A 21,320-nucleotide genomic window follows, 5' to 3' on the forward strand; every position below is an offset into this window, starting at 1 on the left:
ATTTCCCCCCCACCCCACACACTTTTTTTCTTTTACTTTCGGCCATCTGAAAGTCATTTCATTTTGCTTCCTCCCAAGAAGTGATTTTTGGATAAAGCTACTGATTTGATATTTTCCAATTGAACTTACAGCTTGCTTTGTGGACAGAGTAATTCTATGTTCTTTCGCCAGAGCTGACAAAGGTCTGCTTGTCAGTGATACCTTTTACAGCTAAATTTACTCTCGAGTGACAGGAGCAGGTGGGGCCAGGCATGCCAGACACTTGTGCATGGAAATCACGCATCTTACAGGTCAACAGCAAAGGGGAAAAAGCTTGTGCCTTCAGAGCAGAGGGTGAGTGAGGCAAACAGGACCCAAACTGGGGGGTTTCTCTTCAAAGCCAGCTGGTCTGGCTTTATTCTACAGGAATTTTTTACCTGTCAGTTTAATCATCGAAACCCTCAGCAGGTGCTGACGGGTACATCTTCCTGGAGAAGAAGAAGGGCACTGGTGAGTTTAAATAAATAAAATCCTTTTTCATATATATTATATATATATAAATAGAGTTGAGGCTGATCTCCCAATTCTACTATAGAATTCTGCCTAGGACCAGGAACAGCAGGTAAGTTTTCAAAAACTTAAGGGATATCTTTTTATTTAAAAAATGAGACACATTTGGAAACATGCTTCTTTCTAATAATTCCTTTGACAAAAGAAACTTTCACGACCAAGATCCAGTGTTTTATATTATTGCTGCTTTTTGGAAAAGGTATTCTGAAGACTAAATGCTGAGAATATATATGTTTAGCATGCGGGGGGGGGCGGGGAATTGGCAGGAAAGCTAGGAAGCACATACCCCCCCTTTCAAAATGATTTCCCTTTTTTTAAAAAAGTGAGAAGTGAAAAGAATATGTTCCATTTTGTTTCCCTCATTCTACCTATGATTCTGTATTTGTTTCTGACCCCTGTTGAATGTCCTATCGGATATAATGTACAGGAGTGAGTTTTTCGATCAGATGGGGCGTGGATGTGGAAGACTTTTTAAAATTTAAGACATTACTGATCAAAGGTCAACTATACGTTAAATACTGGTGGTGTCACTGGGGAAAGAAGTTGGATTATGAAACAAAAGCTACTTGTGAATATAATAGTGTATTTGCACCCTGATTTCAGTATAATTGCATCATGTGTGCTGTTTGAACAACTGTTAATTTCATAAAGCCACCATTCTGCTGGTGGAGTCTACAGAGAGGAACATTTTTTCAGGACAATCTTATTTTAATTACTGCAAAGACGTGGGGGGAAAAGATCAAATGCTAAGGCGTATTTTAGGGAGGAGCAGAATTTTTATGATGAATTTCTATTTTCACAAGCTTGTGCTTTTAACTGTGCTTCACAGCAGTTCTTACAAACTGTCAAACAAATTGAAAGCATTTCTGTAAACAAGTAATCAAGTTTTTTTATTTAAAAAAAAGAGGGGGGAGAATAAGAAGAAGAAGGGGGGGAACCCAAGACAAAGTCTATATACAAAGAGAACATATGAAACTGCTTTTAACAACCAGATTCCATACTGACATACTGCCTGGCACGCAAGTTTAAAGAGCACAGAACAACAGATAGATAAATTGTGACATTAATTTGGCACTGAAGGTTATTCTGCTTGGAAAATAAGCACGGGAGTTTTAAAGCCAGGATTGTTCAACAACTTTAAAGAGATTTTCTACATGGAATATTTGTGATTTTCCCTATGTATGGAACATGAAGTCCAGGGGTTACTGATCTCAAGAAACGGGAGAGGTTTTTCGAACACTAATCGGTTGTTCAAAGTAAATCCAAACAATTTCCTTTTTTTTTCCTACAAGAAATTTGTGTTTATGATCACAGCCTTGGTCTGCCTGTCTGTCTTGTTCATGAAAAAAGAAGAAGAAGCATGCAGAACAGCTGATTTGTCTTTATATCTGTCCTAAAACCAGGCAGCTGCCAAAGCAGAATGCCATTGACACAGACATTTGCAAGAACAGTTTTCAATTTGTGAACTGTCACTGTAGGTCACTGGATTTCATACAATGACACAAATTATGTTCAGAAAGAAGGGGAAAATATGTAATCGGTAACTTAATTGGCTGTTTAAGGAACCTGAACCTGTGTTTCCTCTGATATCAATCCAAGACTAAAATCCTGTGCACACTTGCCTGGGATTAAGCCATATGAAATACAGTGGGGTTTACTTCCAAGCAAACACGAATAAGATAGCACTGCATGGAGCTATATACTGATTGATAATACCTAAATGTGTAGCATACCATATCATTTGCTTCCTAGGCTGTGACCCTAAATACATTGTGACTGTGGTACTGCACACACTTTACTGGGAATAAGACCTGTTGAACACAGAGGGACTTATTCTGAGTAAACAGGCAAAGAAGGTTGCCTTTAATGTCTGAAAAACCTCCATGCCCATTATCTTGAAAGATAAATAATTCTAGAAAGTTTTCTTTTTTAAAAGCAAAACAGATACCTATGGGAAATTACGAAACTGTACAAATTCATGAGCAATGGCAAAAATAGTAAGCTACAAACTGTTTTTCTTTTTGTGGAATTAAGACACCTGAGCTTCTGTTAATGTGACTCACTTAATTAAAATCTTTGTAAATAGAGTTTGGAGCCTGAGTTCCTTCTGTTTAAAAATTAGTCTGTTTTGTTACACCTGAAATCATAAAGTAGTTTACTTCTTTTGAATAAGAAACCTAATTTTGTGTATTGGCAATCATATTTGCAACTTATTTAGCTTCATCATGATTAACCCTGATCATTAGCTTTTGACATTGTTACCATATCATCTAAATATCTGAGTGTGACTGAATAATAAAGGGTTAACATTTATCTACTAACAGATAGTATCTGTTAAATGGACCTTTCCTTTTGTCAGTGAAATTTAAAATAAATAAATGTTGTTCATTTAAAGGTTGGATGGTTTAAAAAGCAAAATTGGTGCACTTTTGTCCTTTTCCTAAACACACGCTCAGAAGTGACTGAAACAAATTTAAATGACTGCCATCAATAGCTATGTATATTCAGAATTGTAGACTCTTAAGATTTGTAAACTGCTCTGGAGGACCTTGAGTCCGGACCCATTATTTAAGGCAGCCTAACCTGCATCTCAAGCTTTTCTGATGGGCACATTCACAGTATTTACATAAAACCTTGCAAGGAAGAACATTCTGGAATCTCGATTGGTAGTTTACTGTTGCAGAATTCTTCCCAGTACTAATCTTAAATTTTGTTTGTGTAATGTGAGGCGGGTGCTTTGTACTCTATACTTGGAAGATATGGGGCATGGTCACTGGAGACTTCGTAATAGGCAAGCCCTATCAAAATACACCTTGCCTGGCCCCTGTTCATTGCCATGAGATTTCCACCAGGGGACTTCCACATAGATTGTGCCTATAGTTACTCTCTTCCTTCTTCCTCACACCCTTTTAAATAGCTAAAAACGGCTCATATGAGCCCCCACAACATCTTGGGGGGGGGCTAAATATACTCTGTTTCTCCACATTCTCCAGATAGACCTTTTATTATCCATTCCATTCCTTTATGTAAAAATGACAACACCCAGCAATCTAGTTCACTTTTCTACTACTTCTTTGTCTTTACCAGTAAATTGTAAAACTTGATAAAGTTTTCTCTATGTATTGTCTCTAACTGTGACTCCCTGGAAGCGCGGAAGTTTTGTGTATGCTATTCCTTCTTCCAAACCTTCTTTCTTTCCCTTGCACTAGGGAAAACACATAATAGCTTTAATGAAATTAAGATAATGGACAAAACTGCTGAAATTATAATCTTGCACAATTGCCCTTGCATACATCTGTTTGCATATATATTTATTGATATTTCATTTTAAAAGGTAAGTGATACATCTGAAAAGCCAATTTGCAATCTGGTTTTCCTTTTGTGTGTGCGTTAGATGCAGTATTCCTGCAGCGTAAACCCAATGCTCCTCTTCCTAATCATTTAATTTAGAGCAGTCTTGAAAAGTACAAAAATATGGCCTAAGAACAAAATATTCTATCAGAATTGCTCAGGTATTACAGGACCACTTGAGTGGCAGGTATAGTAAGTTATTCTTCCTGGAAGGAACTGTTACACACCAAGGGCAGTTGAATGAGTAGAAAATTGTTAAGTTCTTAGAATAAATTATAGATCATATGAACCAATGCTCTCAAAATCAGCCATGCTCCGATTGTGACTTCTCACTAATCCCTGAAATTAATTGAATACTTCCTTGACGTTGTCACATTCAGAGCTATTTGACCCTCCCTTTCTTCAATGTATTCTCATTCAATCATCTTGGGCGATTATCAAGCACCACATTTTAATTCTACTCCAAGCCTGCAATAGATTAGCCTTTTTGTATTTCAGTCATGGCCTTACAGTCGAGTTCCATACTATTGGAGATCCAGCAGTTTAGGAAACTTGCAAAACAGCATCACTTGCAAAATATCCATATAGCTGTCTCAAGACACTGGGGGGGGGGGCGGAATACAGGAGTATAGGCATATAAATGAAAAGAGTCTAAAGTAGCATCAAACACAACTATGAACCAAAATGTAGTATGGTGAAAAGTGGCAGACTCTGTTCTTCTATCACTCTAGTATGTTATCTTGGAACATACTCCTCCAGAGTTAACGCCAAAATGAAATCTGCCCTCAAGTATCTGACAGGCTTTCCTGAGAAAGATGAAGCAGACTCATTCTCTCTTGCTCCAAAGAGAAATTAGAAACTGAAAGGAATCAGAGCTGGGTTAAATATTAGGAGGAACCTCCTAACAGTAGCAGCTGTTTGCCAGTGTCTTTTCTAGAGGCCTGTCAGAAACATTGCAGCTGCACCCTGTATTGTAGATCATGCACTGAGCTGGGGGTTGATCTAGGTGACTTCCGAAGCTCCGTTCCAACTCTAAAATCCTGAAATCTTCCCTGATCAACACAGGTCACATCCACTCCATACATTTAAAACACATTCATGCCACTTTTGCAGCCATGTCTTCCACGCCAAAAATCATGTGAATTGTAGTTTACCATGCACAGAGGCACAATTTCCAGCACCTCTTAACAAACCACAGTTCCCTACAGGAGTTTTGGGAGAAAGCCAAGTGCTTTAAACATATGGTGTGGATATGTTCATAATCTACACAGAAGACATGCAGCATCACAGAGATATGGGCTGTGTTGCCCACATAACCAATTCAAAGATAGAATTCGAGATGGCAGAGAATCCCAGACAGTGAATCAAAGTTATGAGCCCAGAAAAAGGGGAATCCGAGATAGTGGGGTGAAACCCACATCTCATTGTAGTCCATGGAAAATCTTGCTTTTATTTCTGTGAATCATATCCACAGCATGCTCCGACTTGTTCTTATGATCAAACAAATTATTTACACAGCGGACCTTTATATAGGTGGGTTGTGGTTCTTTCTGTCTATTTATAAAAAGTTATATTTATTTGGGAGAGCAAAATTGCTAATTTTTTTACCAACTATATATCTAATAAAACTAATAACGAATGTACTGTACTCCTTGTTTAACTCCTATTTTCTAATTTGGCTGGCTTCCAGAACTCCTAAAAAAAAAAAAAGACTGACCGTTTTTAATAGAATATAATGTATTTAGTTTCTGAGAAACTTGTTAGGTGTTGAAGTGTTTTAACTGATTTCACTCATAGTCAACAGCAATGCAAAGAGAAAGGACAATGAACAGATTAGAAAATCTGTATGAATAAAGAAAGGTAGTTCAAATGCTAATGAATAAGCACCATTTAAAGTTTGAAAAGAATGTTTCTGATTGATAACTTAGTAAATTGTGGATATTGTAATCCCAAAACTACCTGTTTTAAAATAAAATAAAAATACTCTGGGGTGGCATTTTACATATGTTTCTGTACTAAGAGACGACTGCTGCTTTGTGGTGAATTTCAGGTTAAAGAAAGGAATCAAGCCTGAGGTGTTTTTGTTGTGTTTTAACTGGCCTAGCATTTAGACTTGTAGTACTGCAGATGAAGTGGGATCTCATTCCTGCAAGCCTGGCAAGGCAAGCTGGCTTTATCCTGCTCGTCAGAAAAGCCTTCATCTCACTGCTTTGCTTTCCCAGTCCCAGTGCATCCACAGTTTCTACAGCCCATAGAATCCAACCTTGTTTTAAAACTTTGTTTTAATACACTGAGTGCCATTTTATATTGCGCTGCACTGGACTATCTCTCTTCCACACCCAGCTTGACTGCCTTCCTGTTTTTGAAAACCTCTCTATTCAGTGTTTGCTCTCACGCCCGAGAGCTTGTGTTTAGTCCACTGATAGTGCAGCCCTCTCTCTAGCACGTTCAGATGTTGTTTCATTGTTTCAGATGCTTACTGAAAAACAATATACTGTATACCAATACTGAAAGTTTTGTGGTTTGCAAAGCAATGGAACATAATGGTGAGGAGCATTTTGTTTTGTAGCTCATGCTGCTTTCACACTCCGGCAGCTGACTTTCAGGCTAGATTAACCCCAAGGCTAAATATGCTATTGAACGAGGCTTGGACCCCACAGTGTACAAGTACAGCCATGCAGTGCTCTAAGAGCATGTAAAGTGTGGGCTGGGCCTATATTGCATGCCTTCATTCCATGCCAGTCTCCTTTCAAATTCCACTCTTCTCTGAACATGGCAGCTGTGTGCTTAATCACATGACAAGGGAAGAGTGATATCATGTTCCCCAGTTAAGTACCAAAAGGCTGCAAAGCATGAGAAGCAGGATAATGAGCAGTATGGGACTAACGGGGCACGAAGAGGATGCTTTTAGGGGCTTAATTGTGCCAGAGGCAGGCTCAAGATCTGTTTCCAGCACAAGGGCTTAACCCTGGAGAATATGAAGCCCAGTTTCCACTCTCAAACAGGACTCCCATTGCAACCACATTTGGGGAGAGATCACATGGCAATAGCATACCTCTTACCTAACGTCACAAAGTATTGTGAGACAGTTGAGAGACCACGCCTCTCCACTCCACCCTGAGTTGCACGAAGGGCAAGTCTTCTGTATGCCCAGGCCCCTGTTCCTTGTAATCCATTGGTGAATATACTGCTTTATGCCAAAAGAGGATTCTAAGTGGTTTACAAGTATAAAAACCAGTGATGTATCATATTGTCTTTTTCTCCTGCAGAAAAATATAGGCTCAGTGAGGATTTATTTGCCAGTCCATCTGGTTTGGCTTTGGTGGCTTTTGCTGTTCTTGTGGACCTTCTTGTATTGATTTGGGGACAGGGTTTATGTTCTGTATGAACTGCCACAATTGGTGCTTTAGCATTGGGCAGCAAATCACGGTTAGAGATATTAGCAACCCATTTGGGAGTCACCTTAAGGGCTTTGAGCTACTAGAAATAATTGTATCCCCCTCTGGGTCAAAGGTTAGTTGGGGTCTATTCTGCCTTCCACCATGTGCTTTTACCAAGCAGAAGGCTGGATGTTGCACATTGATGAGGAATTGCAGCACTAGACTTCATGTCCTCTTAATGTGAAACTGTCATAAGTTGGTAAGGGCTTTTTTCACCCAGCTCAGTACATCTGGTTTCTGGTGCCTTTTGCTTCATCTCCACCGCAAGGATATGTAAAGAGAAGATAAAAGGCCTTCATCAGCAAGGGGCTATAGAGTCCCCCTGCACACCAGGGATTAGAGGGAAGAGCTTACAGATCAAATGCCAGTAGCTGGAAACTGCAGGAGGGGAGAATGCTTGGGTCTTGCATGCAGGCTTCCCCAAAGGACACTGGGCTAGATGGGCCATTGGCCTGATCCAGCAAATCTCTTCATATATTCTTATATTCTTAGAGGTTGGTATTGCCAGGTAGATTTGATCCTAAATATGTAGCTTTCTGGATCCTTATTATTTATCCAATGTATGCTTGATTTGATGTTTGTCCTGACTAATAGCTCAGATGGGAGAGCATGAGACTCTGAATCTCAAGGTTGTGGGTTTGAGCCCCACATTGGGCAAAAGATTTCCCACATTGCAGGGGGTTGATCTAGAATAGATAATCCTCATGGTCCCTTCCAACTCTACAATTCTATGATTCTACTGTGGTCGAAAAGAAAAGGTGATGACAAGACCTTCCATTAATGTGCAATGAACATTATATAGTTTAGAAATATGTGATGTTGGGGTGGGCGGAAGATCCCATGTTTCATGCCTCATTCCCTGGTAGCACTGTTGGAGGCAGTATGTCTCTGAATACGAAGTGCTGGGATGCACAAGTGCTATAGTGTGCGTATACTGCTTGTGCACTTCCTACAGACGTCTGGCTAGCCGTTGTGAGAAGAGCATGCTGGACTTAAAAGGGTCTTTGCTCTGATCCAGGAGGGTTCTTCTTAATGTCATTATAGCATATGTATTTTTTACAACTTGTTACTTTTTTACTGGCATGGAGGGAGGAGAGGTGCTTGTGGGATGTTAGTTGATTAATTTATGTTGTCTTGAGAGCCAAAATAACTCGATAGCTCTGCATTACCATGCAGCTTAACTTTTTTTGCGACTGGCGAGAGGTGGGGAGCATCTGCTGCTCCACCCCAGGTACCAAAATGCCTATGGGCCATCCCTGTTCAGAGGGCATTCCCAAGCAGAGGATGAGGATTTGTCTGAGAAAGACGGCATCCTGACATCCCCCCCACTTTCTGAAGGGCAGGGGCAAACGTTTGAGCCCTGGAGATCTTTTTTGTTTTCAACCTTATACCCCACCTCATGTTCAAAAGAATCTCAAAGCAGCTTTTACAATACAAGACATAACACCCAAATAAAATGTATAAAACACGCCATGTTTCATTGCAAAAATGAAAACGTGTGGGAATGAGATCTTCTACTCTTCTAAAGCAACATGGCCTGAACTGGCACCCTCCATTAAGTTTTGAACTGCAACTCCCAGCATTGGGGCTGTTGAGAGCCCAAGACACCAGGTTGGGGAAGACTTTCCTACAAACCTGGCCACATTCCTGAAAAAATGATTTTGTTTAAGAACACACCTGAAACACAGAGAAGAGGATCGTCCTGACCATCTCTTTTACACGTGTGTATGAGATGACTCCCTATAGATCCCCAAACCTCCTGCCAAACAGAATCAACCCAGAGCACCCAGGTTATCTCCTTGTTGGCAGATTCCCCCGCCTTTCAGATGTGGGTGGATGAGGGGGTTTTTCATACCCCCCAAATCCTTGTTGCAGTTGGAAAAGGAGGATCTGATCTCTGCACCGTGGAGCGTCTGAGCTACTAACCGGCAGCCAAGCATCAAATCGCTTTGCAGCAGGAGGAAAATGAAGAGGGGCTGCGGGGTTGCACATCAATAAGGTCCGAATGGAGCGTTGGAAAAGTATGCAGCGCTCTCCTCGCTCCCCACCCCCGCACCCCCGTTGGTCGGTCCCAGTTTCCTGCCAGCCGCGTGGCTTGGGCCGCACCAAAAAAAGACTGAGGGGGGGACGAGGAGAGAGTCTGGGCATCCTGCAGACTGGACGCTTCTGGGTGCTGCGTGGCCCATCGGCCCTTTGGGCTCCTCACGGGCGATATCCAGGCGCAGGAGACGGCATGGCGGCAGCCGTCATGAGACGGACGGGAAAGGAAGTCATCCGGCGTAGCCGCCGTAGGGATCGCAGCCCCGTCCCGACGCGCCTCGTCGCCGCCTGCGCGGTTTTTCTGGCTGGCGAGCGGCGGGGGATGGAGGCGGTGAGCGGGTTGCAGGCGTCGGGCTGCGCGACCTCGTTGGCCCCTTTGAGGATCTCTCTCTTTCCTTCTTTCTGAACCTTCCCTGAGACCTGCGTGGCCTGAGGGAAGGCAGAAGAAGCAAGGGAGTCCTGACACATACCACCAGCTCCCACTTGGCATGAGAGGACTCAGTCATCCTCCTTTTTATATGATGTATTTGTTTTAGTGTTTAACTTGCAAGCCACCTTGGGTTTCCTAACAGAAAGGCAGTATATAAATCCAGTCAATAAATACACTTTGAAGCCACAGGTTGACCCTCTTGGCTTTTCAAAACCTTGAGGTCCTTCTCCGTGAAGCCTCGCTCTGCTCCCAACCCCCTTGGCAAGGACAGTGACAGTGGCTCTCTTTTTTCTCCTCTGGAAAGTACATAAAGCTGAAGAAGCAAAGTTGGAAGAGGGACACCGTGGCTGTACACACACGTCTGTTCGTCCAGCTCAAGCACACTCCCGCTTCTAGTTCGGGGAGAGGTGTGCACATGATGTTTGCCAGAGCTATTCTGCAATTTCTTACGAAACACCGCATTTCGACGCTTCCTCTGCCACCCCTTCCGAAACAAGTTTCGATCCGAATTGAGAAAAAGAACAGCCTAGCTGTGTTTTAAGCTACTAAATGTGTGCACAGTCTAGTTCTCACTTCCTCTTTCAGCTGTATGGGCTTTTCAAAGCTCAGATTAACTCTTCTGAACCCTCCATTGATCCCTTGGAGAAGTAAAGTTTGTGCGCTCACTTTTTCTGTTGAATGAGGGTGGGCTGATAAGAGGGAGTGACAGGTGGCAAGACGTGGGGGGTGTCCATGGCACTCACACAAAAAAATGTGTTCTTGGGCCTAAAAAGGTTGGTGACCCCTAACTAAGAGTTTTTGCATGCCAGAGCATTCAAGAGACCACATGAAAATGCCCACACACACACACACACCCACAGTAGGTTTTGTGTATTGTGTGTACAACTGCATCAGAATGTAGAAGGAATAGGTTAACCCGCAATCCTTTCTAGTAGCCTCCATTGTGGAGGAGGTAAAGTGTGAAAAGAACAAGCAAGCTGAACACAAGTCTGCAATGAAAAAGAAAAAATCAAGGCTGCAATTGTGGGTTTGTTGTTTATCTGTGACTAAGGTCCATGGACCATAGTAGGAATTGCTTTCAAGTAAACAACCCAAGACTCAAACTGGCTTAGACTCGATACAGTTAACAGGGTTTTGATGTAGATACAGACTATCAACACTTTGTTACTGCGTACAGCAATACAATGAATGGCACCCCCATGATTTTGTGAGTTAGGGACATAGAAAGCTGCCTTATTTTGGTTAGACCTTTGATCCATCTAATTCAGTGTTGTCTATGCTGACTGGAAGTGGCTCTCCAAGCTTTCAGGCATGAGTTTTCCACAGCCCTACCTGCTAATGCTAAGGGTTGAATCTTGGATCTTCTGCATGGAAAATGTGTTCTACCACCAAGTTATGGCAACAACCTAGAATAAAACATTCACACACATAATTCAGTCAGTGATGCATTGTATATCAAATGCTGTGTGTGCACACAGGCACATGCATGTGTGCATGCGTTTTCACCCTCCTTGCTTCCTTCAGAAGTTCCAGTGAGGCCGTTTTATGGGGGCAATTTTTCTGTGAGAGACTTAAGGCCCCTCTTGTAGCAAAGTTTATTTACAAAATATACAGGAGCAGCAGCAGTAAAAGTCACCAAGCAACACCCATCCATCTTCTCAACATCCTTTACCAGCTACAAACCTCTTAGCAACCACTTCTAGTAACCTCAGCCTCAGATTTCTGTTTTCTCCTTTTTGCTTATATTCAAACACACACACACACCCAACAACAACAAAAAACCCTATATCTCTCAGTGTCTGCCTAGGCTGGTTGGGTATGATAAACTCCAGTGAACTAGGGTAGCCAATAGCATGGGAGTAGCCAGGATTTATTTTAGGAGGGGGCACAGAACTCAGTTATATGTGATGCAATTGGTTGGTTAGTTAAGTATTATTTATTTACTTGATTTAGGGGGCCTGGCTGCACGTATGGCCAATTGTCCTCAAAGCCATTAATCAGGAGACCCTCTTTCCACCATCAGATGTCAGGTTGGAGAGAAGAAGAGGTCCTTTAGCATGATCAAGAAGAATGACTATATCTACACCACTAGGAACTAGAATTACTTTGAATCACAGCCCTTACAAAGCTTTTAAAAAAATCCAAAAACCCACCTGTGTTCCAAGCTAAGATGGTAGCTCTGTTGTGATGGATTGACTCTGAAAGGCTGTCCACATAAGACTCTTGTGCTTCTTGTTCAGCACCTTAACATACAACTAGAATGTAGGTAGAAGTACTTTGGGGTGTGTAGCACCATGTTGACCAAATATATTCTCAAGGGACTGTATCCAATGTTGGTCAAATTCAGAGCAGACCCATTAAAATTTGTGATCAGGACTAACTTAGGTACAGTAATTTCAATGGGACTCATCTGAGTGGTGGTCTTTCCATTAAACATGCCACCAGCACTGCTATCATGATCCCTCTGATTTAATATATCTATTGAAGATGAAATAGCTGTAAAGTTATGGAGCTCCCTCCTACTGGAGCTACAATGGGCCTGCCCAATACTGTAATGTTTTTCTAACACATTTATTTACTCTGTCGTTTGAAGTTGAGGCACTAGTTTCGAGTCTCTGGGACTGTTCTATGCTGTCAAATTACTTTATTTTAATGCTTCTTCTTCTTTTTTGGCTATTTTTATATTATCATTTTGTTTTATTGTATGGTTTTATATTATGTTGTATACTGCCCTTAAGATGAAGGGTTGTCTAGAAATAACAGCAACAATCAGTATAAAGCATCTCACATAATATGCCAGTTTGCATTTATTTCAGTCTAGCGTTCCAGATTTGGTGTGGTTCACTATTATGATAATTCAGAAATCTTGGATAATTTAAACAGTATTTACTCAAAATACTCAATCTTAGTTGCTTGTTAATACCTAGTTTCTAAGTGATAGCAACCAGTTTGCCTAAAGCTTTACAGGAACTGTTGTCTTCAAGAATTTTCATATTATTTGCTTCACGAATAGAGATCTGCATTTTAATAATGTCTTACTGTTCTGCTTTTAAACATTCAAGGTGCCGACTAAGAGTTGTAAACTGTGAAGTAACTACTATGGAACAGCTTAAGTAAAGCACTGAAGGTGGATGAATTTGAAATACAGAGGGTGTATGTGGTGAGTGTTTCATATTTTAATTCCCTGCCTCCTGCAAGATCATTCAATATTACAAAAAGCTCTATTTATTGCTTCCTTTTTCAGATTTAGGGCTCAAGCTAAACTCTGCAGTTGTGTGTACTAAAAGGTATACGGATGACAAAGCTTCTCCCTAATCACTACTTATTGTACATTATATCGTTTTAGCCATGGCATGCCACGGTATTTAATATACATGTGTCACCCTTTCAGCTCCTACCTTTGAAAATATATTTTACAATTAATTCATTCCACAAGAAATTATATACATTTTCATTCTCCCCTACGGATTGTGAAATATTTAAATTACCCTCCTGGAATCTACATCCTATTATAACGAGATTTTGGGAATTTATATGTTATGGGCAATTATAAAAGCAATATGGATTGAAAGAATATTCTGAATGATTGGAGAACAAATACAGTATTGTTGAATAAAATCTTGTGGGGTAGATCAATCTATAGCCTTGGTTCCTCTCAGGGTGGGTTGCTGTGGCAACCGCCCCAGCTTACATATATATATATATATATATATATATATATATATATATATATATATATATATATATATATATATATATATATATATATATATATATATATATCCGTGTAAAAGTTGGGGTGTCTAGGCGACGTTTCGACGAGGTCTCACTCGTCATCTTCAGGCTGGTGCTTTCGGCTTCTTGTTACTGGAACAGAGCAGGATCTCAGTGTTTGAGTTCCTATAAATACTGTTGAGGAGGTGTGGTGTATAGCCTCCAATGTTCTGGGCAGAGAGGAGGTTCCCAGGCTAGTGTGCCTTTTCTTCTTTTGTTCCTTAATTACTTGAGGGATATCTTGAGTGATTTCTTGAGTGATTTCCTGAATCCCACTTAGGTGGGTCATTAGGTGTGGATTAGTTGCTAAAGCCTTCGTGTCTTGAACTCTTGAACTTTGTGAAGAGTTTTTCTGAGAAGATGGCTGTACTGCACTTGGTTGTGCTCTGGCTTGGCTTCGTGTATAGGGGCGAGCTGTGGTTTTGTGGCCTGTGCCAGCCAGATCTGTGTAGGGATTGCAGGGGGGTGCAGCATCCGGAGGTGCCACCCTGGTTTGGCTACTGGATGGTGTCTGTAATTTATCTGTGGAGAGGGTCTGGGTTTGGGTCTGGTGTGGTTGATTGGTGATGGCGTTCTGTGTGCCTCTGGATCTGGTGTCAGATTTTGTGGGGAGGGCTAATTTCCAGATGTCTGGCAAGCGGGATGTGTCGTCACGCTTGTTCATGTTGTGAGGGTGTTTCTCTATCTCGATGGCTTCCATGATTATTCTCTTGTGGTGATGTTCCATGTTAAAGAGCAATTTGGAATCTGCAAAATTAATTTCGTGTCCTGTTTCTTTCATGTGTTGGAAAAGAGAGGAAGTTTTTTCTTCTTTTTTGACGGCATTCTTGTGTTCTGCGATCCGTGCATTTATTCGTCTGTTTGTTTGTCCAATGTACGTGGCTGGGCAGACTTTGCAGGGTATTTCATAGACCCCTTGGTTTTCCAACTGAATTTTATCCTTGGGGTTTCTGAGGATATTGGCTATTTTTTGGTTGGTGCAAAAGGCTGTTTTGATATTGTGTTTATGGAGGATTTTGCTAATTTTATCTGTAGTGCCCTTGATATAAGGAAGGAGGGCTATGCCATTGTTTTCTTCTGTGTCTTGGTTTTTGGGGGGTGTTTCTTTTTGGATTAGCTTCGTAACCCTGTTTTGCTGGTATCCATTGGCAATTAACACATTTGAGAGATTCTGTAACTCAGTTGTCAAGTGGTCTTCGTCAGCCAGGCGTTTGGTTCTGGAGATGAGAGTCTTGGCTACGGAGTTTATTTGTGCAGGGTGGTGGTGTGATTGTGCATGTAAGTAGCGGTTGGTGTGTGTTTTTTTCCGGTAGATAGTGTGTCCTAGGGAGCCATCAGGTTTTTTGTAGATTAGGACGTCAAGGAAGGGAAGTTGGTTGTTGGCTTCTATTTCCATAGTGAATTGTATTTTGGGGTGTAGGCTGTTGAGATGTGTGACGACACCTTTGTAATTTGGCCACACGGGAAGGAAAAACTGGATAGCTTCCTCACACATCTCAACAGCCTACACCCCAAAATACAATTCACTATGGAAATAGAAGCCAACAACCAACTTCCCTTCCTTGACGTCCTAATCTACAAAAAACCTGATGGCTCCCTAGGACACACTATCTACCGGAAAAAAACACACACCAACCGCTACTTACATGCACAATCACACCACCACCCTGCACAAATAAACTCCGTAGCCAAGACTCTCATCTCCAGAACCAAACGCCTGGCTGACGAAGACCACTTGACAACTGAGTTACAGAATCTCTCAAATGTGTTAATTGCCAATGGATACCAGCAAAACAGGGTTACGAAGCTAATCCAAAAAGAAACACCCCCCAAAAACCAAGACACAGAAGAAAACAATGGCATAGCCCTCCTTCCTTATATCAAGGGCACTACAGATAAAATTAGCAAAATCCTCCATAAACACAATATCAAAACAGCCTTTTGCACCAACCAAAAAATAGCCAATATCCTCAGAAACCCCAAGGATAAAATTCAGTTGGAAAACCAAGGGGTCTATGAAATACCCTGCAAAGTCTGCCCAGCCACGTACATTGGACAAACAAACAGACGAATAAATGCACGGATCGCAGAACACAAGAATGCCGTCAAAAAAGAAGAAAAAACTTCCTCTCTTTTCCAACACATGAAAGAAACAGGACACGAAATTAATTTTGCAGATTCCAAATTGCTCTTTAACATGGAACATCACCACAAGAGAATAATCATGGAAGCCATCGAGATAGAGAAACACCCTCACAACATGAACAAGCGTGACGACACATCCCGCTTGCCAGACATCTGGAAATTAGCCCTCCCCACAAAATCTGACACCAGATCCAGAGGCACACAGAACGCCATCACCAATCAACCACACCAGACCCAAACCCAGACCCTCTCCACAGATAAATTACAGACACCATCCAGTAGCCAAACCAGGGTGGCACCTCCGGATGCTGCACCCCCCTGCAATCCCTACACAGATCTGGCTGGCACAGGCCACAAAACCACAGCTCGCCCCTATACACGAAGCCAAGCCAGAGCACAACCAAGTGCAGTACAGCCATCTTCTCAGAAAAACTCTTCACAAAGTTCAAGAGTTCAAGACACGAAGGCTTTAGCAACTAATCCACACCTAATGACCCACCTAAGTGGGATTCAGGAAATCACTCAAGAAATCACTCAAGATATCCCTCAAGTAATTAAGGAACAAAAGAAGAAAAGGCACACTAGCCTGGGAACCTCCTCTCTGCCCAGAACATTGGAGGCTATACACCACACCTCCTCAACAGTATTTATAGGAACTCAAACACTGAGATCCTGCTCTGTTCCAGTAACAAGAAGCCGAAAGCACCAGCCTGAAGATGACGAGTGAGACCTCGTCGAAACGTCGCCTAGACACCCCAACTTTTACACGGGAAGACACCCGAGGACACCAAAACCTCCATATATATATATATATATATTTTCCCCTAAAGCTTGTTTCAAGAGCTGTACCCAGCATGGGCCAAGCTTAAAAGCAGACAGATGTAGAAAGAAGTGCTTTCGTGAACTACTCTTTCAAGACAGGCCTGTGGTAGAGAGGCGCATAGGAAGGCATAGGGTGGGGCTGAACTATGAACAGAAATTGGAACCCAAGTCACCCAGGGTTAGGATGTATAAACTCTGGGGTATTCAGATGTGACTCTGGCACTCTGTAATTTAATTGTCGCTTTTGCAATGTAAATTGGCAGCACTGTTTCTTTTGAAGAAATAAACATTTGACTATCACTCCAAATTGAAGAAGGGAGGGGGGGACTCGGATAATTACTGAAAGGGGATGTTAACTGAGCTCACCATGAAATAATCATACTTGTAAGGGAAAGAGACACTTGGCTGCACCTCAGCCCGTGGTAAGGGTATGGAAGGGTTGATTACTCCAATAATTACACCTCCTGTTGTGCATTTTTCCCCCTGTGTGTTTTGTTTAATTCAGATGTAAGTTTCAGGTGGAAGGCTGGGAAATGGTGCAAGATTTTCTGTTTCCTGTTGCCAGCAGGCCTAGGCCTAACAGGAACCCTTAATCTTACCTTCCTGGAAGAAATCCAACGGGGATTTGCTGCCAATTATTGGCTGTTTGTAACACATGTTTTTAAAATAATGGTCTGGAGGTGATGGTGTTTCAGTGTAAATTATATTGAATGCTAAATGACACAGGAAGATTCTTCAGGTGTTGTAAGAAAGAACTATTTTTATTTGAAGCCTAAAAATATTCTCTACTGAGTTTCAAGAATGAAGGAAACAATTTGACTTCTATACTGCTTGTCTTTGAAGTACTGAGACACTTTTTTTTTAAAAGGGGAGGTGACTTATTCATTGCTTTGGGCATCTTTGCTCTGACTGAAAAATAATTTTGGCACAAACTACTGAGTATCAGTCCCCAGGATAAGGTCATGTCTATTTAAAAACTGGGCCCTAATAACCTAAATATGTAGACGATGCACAGGACATATGAAGCCACTGCATATATTTCTTTCAGTGGTGTCATTCTCTGATTTTGGGCTATTGAGCCAAAGTAGTGCTGACCTTTGCCCTGTCAAGCTGAGAGCCTTGCCTTTGAGACATTTCAACACTTTGCAGCAACCTCCCCCCAAAGAAATGCAAGAAATTATAGAATTTTGCTCACTACACTTGGGTTGGCTTCATATAATTCCCCTTCCCCTTATTTCACCCTCTCCCAAGTGATTTTGTGTTGTGTGTTTAGCAACATACCAAGATGACAGACACTGTTGAGTTTTGTCACCCCTTGTCCAAGAGACAACCATCTTGGTGCATATTATTTCCTGCATTTTTTTTAATGCCCCCAGCTTTGCTTTGAATAATTTCAGACCAGTTTGGGCTATGTGAACATACAGTTCCTGGGTTACCATAGTTAAGGATTTTCCAATGTATTTCTTTCTTTGTCTAAACAGCAGCTGATAGCCTGTAGATTGAATTTTGATCACCCTATTTTTGTGCGCAAAAAATAGACACTTTGAACAAGTAATAGCTTCTCTAGTCCTACATCTACCATCAAGATATCTATGAGAGCCAGTTCCTAAATCCCATCTCAAAGCCACTACCAGACTGTTTCTATTCTGTGGATAAGAATTCAGTTGCAGATCTGCAAATTCACTTTGCGAAATGAAAGTGGATTTAGCCTTCTTGCACAGCAAATCCACTTCCCCCCAAAATTGGACATTTTCAGTAAGGAAAATGACTGGAAAGTATGAGAAAACAATATTTTTATACAAAGTTGTATAGACTCCCCACAAACAAATCAGGATGAGTGTGCAACAAACAGCCAACATTGTACAACCTCCCCGCAAACTTTGTGAAGAGAAATCGGGATGAATGCTCAATAGGTCACCTGGAAGCAAGTTTTGTCCTACTGAGCACTCTACTGCCCTTCTAGCACATGCTAGAAATCTGAAATGACAAAGAAATTGTGAGGACCGTAGATTTTTGTTTATAGTCAGATTCATCACTGAACTCTATATGAAGTCAGGTTATGGTAGGCTCATAGGTCTCTGTTTCTCTATGTGCGTGACTTCTTTCCTTGGGGGCAAACTGGCTTCAAGGGTCAGGTGGTGCTGCAAGTTATGAAAGAGAAGTTTTCTCTCCATGGAAGAGCCAAGCCTCCATTCATGCCTTGCTTGTCTCCTTGGAGACAACCAGGGTGTGAAGGGGCAGATGGGCCTGTGAGAGTGAAAGAAGGAGTGTCCTCTCTCCTAGTGCAGGCTGGTGACTCTGAAAAGAATTGAGCCATACCCATGACCATGCAGCCGCTCCTCCCGCAAGCAATGGGTAAAAGCAATGTTTCTCTCACTTCTAATTTCTCCGGTCTTAATTTCATTGTTGTTGTTGCTTTGGAGAATGAAGTCCTCATGAAAATTCATAAGCATTTCACTATGAATATCTCCTAATATACAATTTCCCCTTATGTACATATTTTTCCCAAAAAAAAAAAAAAAAGCTTTCCTGTAATATAATACAATTTTTAATGCTATTTTCACGAATATGTGCATGTTTATTTACAAAGCTGGTGCATCATGGTCCTCGATCCAATTTATGGGGCTGTGAGGTTAGACAACATTATGTGTTCGCTTCTTCTTCTGTGACTTTGAACAGCCAGGTATCTTGAAAGGAATTCTTGGTGTTACTGCAATTCAAGACGGATCCTACAAAAAGTTACATGATCTACCTTAAAGCCCGCAGTCCAGATCCAAAGGGACCACCTAAACCTGAAAGCTGAGGAGAAAACGATGTGCACATTTCATCAAACCTTTAAGCACTTTCAAGCTCCGTTGCTTTCAAAAGGAGAGATTAACTCTCCCATTGAAATCAACGCAGGTTAGCAGAAGTTTCTCCATGCATTTGAACTTTTTGATGGCTGCAACAGCAAGTAGTTATTTCCATATGTGAAACAGCCATCACAAATCAAACACCATCTCACACCATGTCAAGCCCAATGATTTTCAAGTGAGGCAGCTCACCACAATCAGTGGTAAGTCACTGTGTGATGCATTATTGAGTGGTGTGCATTCATACATGCATGTGTCAGGAATGTGGCTGCATAGTGACGAAGTGATATACAGTCAACGAGCAATTTGCGCAGGGGTTCCATTCTTGGACCCCATGCGTGTTAGTGGAGAACATATAAGCACACCCCACCCAATTCTGCTCTGCTCCTGTTCCGCCCTTTCAGTGACATGTTTTCTGACATTTTCAGTCATTTCTGGGTTTGGTGCTGTGCACACATGTGCTTTCACACATCTTTTGGATATATCTTAAGTGGCCGTTGCCAGTATTGTGAATTTCCCCTAGAGCATGGTCCCAATAATAGGTATACATTGAATCTCGAAACCACAGAGGAGTTATAGTGTATCAACCTTCATAGTGCATTGCAGCATGTCATCTGTCTGGGGTAACTAGATTTTTCCTGTTGTCTGCACCATTATCACGTTAAAGGTGTTTGTTTTGTTTGTCACTGTGGAAGAAAGAGCAGGGTTGGTGCTGAAAAGAAAATGCTAGTGCTGTATGACTGAACGTGTGGCAGTTATCAACAGGCCCACATTGTCCTGGATGCTATTTGATGCTGTGGCTTTCAATCCTGAACAGTTTCTACATTGTTTCAAAACCAGTTCCTGTTCAAAATGTAATAAAAAAAATCCAAAATACTGAACTATGGTAAAATTGCTCCTCAGCCATTTATGGTGTGCCTCTTATACCCATGACAGAGATGTGTCTGACTGTTGTAATACTAGAATATCAAGTCTTTCCAATAACACATGGATCAGTGAAGCAATAAAACAATATCACGTTACTCTTAATTTACAGTCTTACCTTGTATTGTGTGCTATGATGATTGTCACTATGATGTGCAAGAATTTTGTCTCTGGTGTTCAATGGGACCTGGAGGTTCCTTCTCCAGGCAATAAAAAGAAGTTATTATTATTCTGGTCTTTATGCCCTCAACTCTGGAAGTTCACAGGTCCTTTTCAGGCCATTTTGTTTGTATTTATTTATTTGTTTGTTTGTTTGTTTGTTTAAAAATTAATTTATAAACTTCAATATGTCTGCATACATATACCCTGAATATGTAAGAAACCATTCTTTTGTGGTGCATCCAAACTGATAGGCACTTGACCATCTGAGATGGCATCATTATCATCCATTCCTCCATCACAAAAGAGGAGTCATGCCACGGCCAGATTGTTGGATGAGAACATGAGAACCTTAAGTTTAAATCTGCCCAGCACCATCATTGTGCAGTGCTTGAATAAAGCTTCCCTTTAGCAAAAATAAAGTTCAGTATCTGATGGGAATGATATCAATTGTAGATGAATGGCTGAAACTGGATTCTCTCTGAAACAAAGTTGTGTGCTTCATAGACACCTCCTGCTCCCCTCCTGTTCAGCTATAGATTCCTTGGTCTATCTCTTCCTTATGCTACTATCTGTAGTGTCATCTGTGTGCCAGGTGCTGGACAAAACACTGAAGTCTGGTCGAGAGGACTTGGCAGCATTTGAATTATGTAATATGTATAAAAGGTGTTATCAGAACTTAGAACATATCTTAAACACTCACATCACAGTGATATACCAAACAATGTAAGGAAGGATTCACATATCATACAAAATGCTGGAAGGTTCACTCTTCAGTGGCATTAATCCTAATGCCCAGAAAATAATGCTCAAGCAGCAGCAAATTATGTTGAA

The 21,320-nt window shown here is 41.3% G+C and overlaps 1 protein-coding gene across 13 annotated transcripts in view; it reads left to right on the forward strand.

The window, feature by feature from the left end:
• Positions 1-304: 304 nt before the first annotated feature.
• The window catches only part of MEF2C (myocyte enhancer factor 2C), a 170,394-nt gene continuing 149,378 nt past the window's right edge, over positions 305-21,320 (forward strand). For 6 of the 13 annotated variants that reach the window (XM_083404118.1, XM_083404128.1, XM_083404130.1 and 3 more), the window contains exons 1-2: positions 317-489; positions 12,873-12,970. The gene's annotated coding sequence lies outside the window, so the exon portion shown is untranslated. Of the gene's footprint in view, positions 490-12,872; positions 12,971-21,320 lie in introns of all 13 variants that reach the window. The other 7 variants (XM_083404129.1, XM_083404131.1, XM_083404120.1 and 4 more) reach the window with 4 other exon arrangements.

The sequence above is a fragment of the Podarcis tiliguerta genome (assembly GCF_965153285.1).
Source record: "Podarcis tiliguerta genome assembly, chromosome: 11".
Taxonomy (NCBI): domain Eukaryota; kingdom Metazoa; phylum Chordata; class Lepidosauria; order Squamata; family Lacertidae; genus Podarcis; species Podarcis tiliguerta.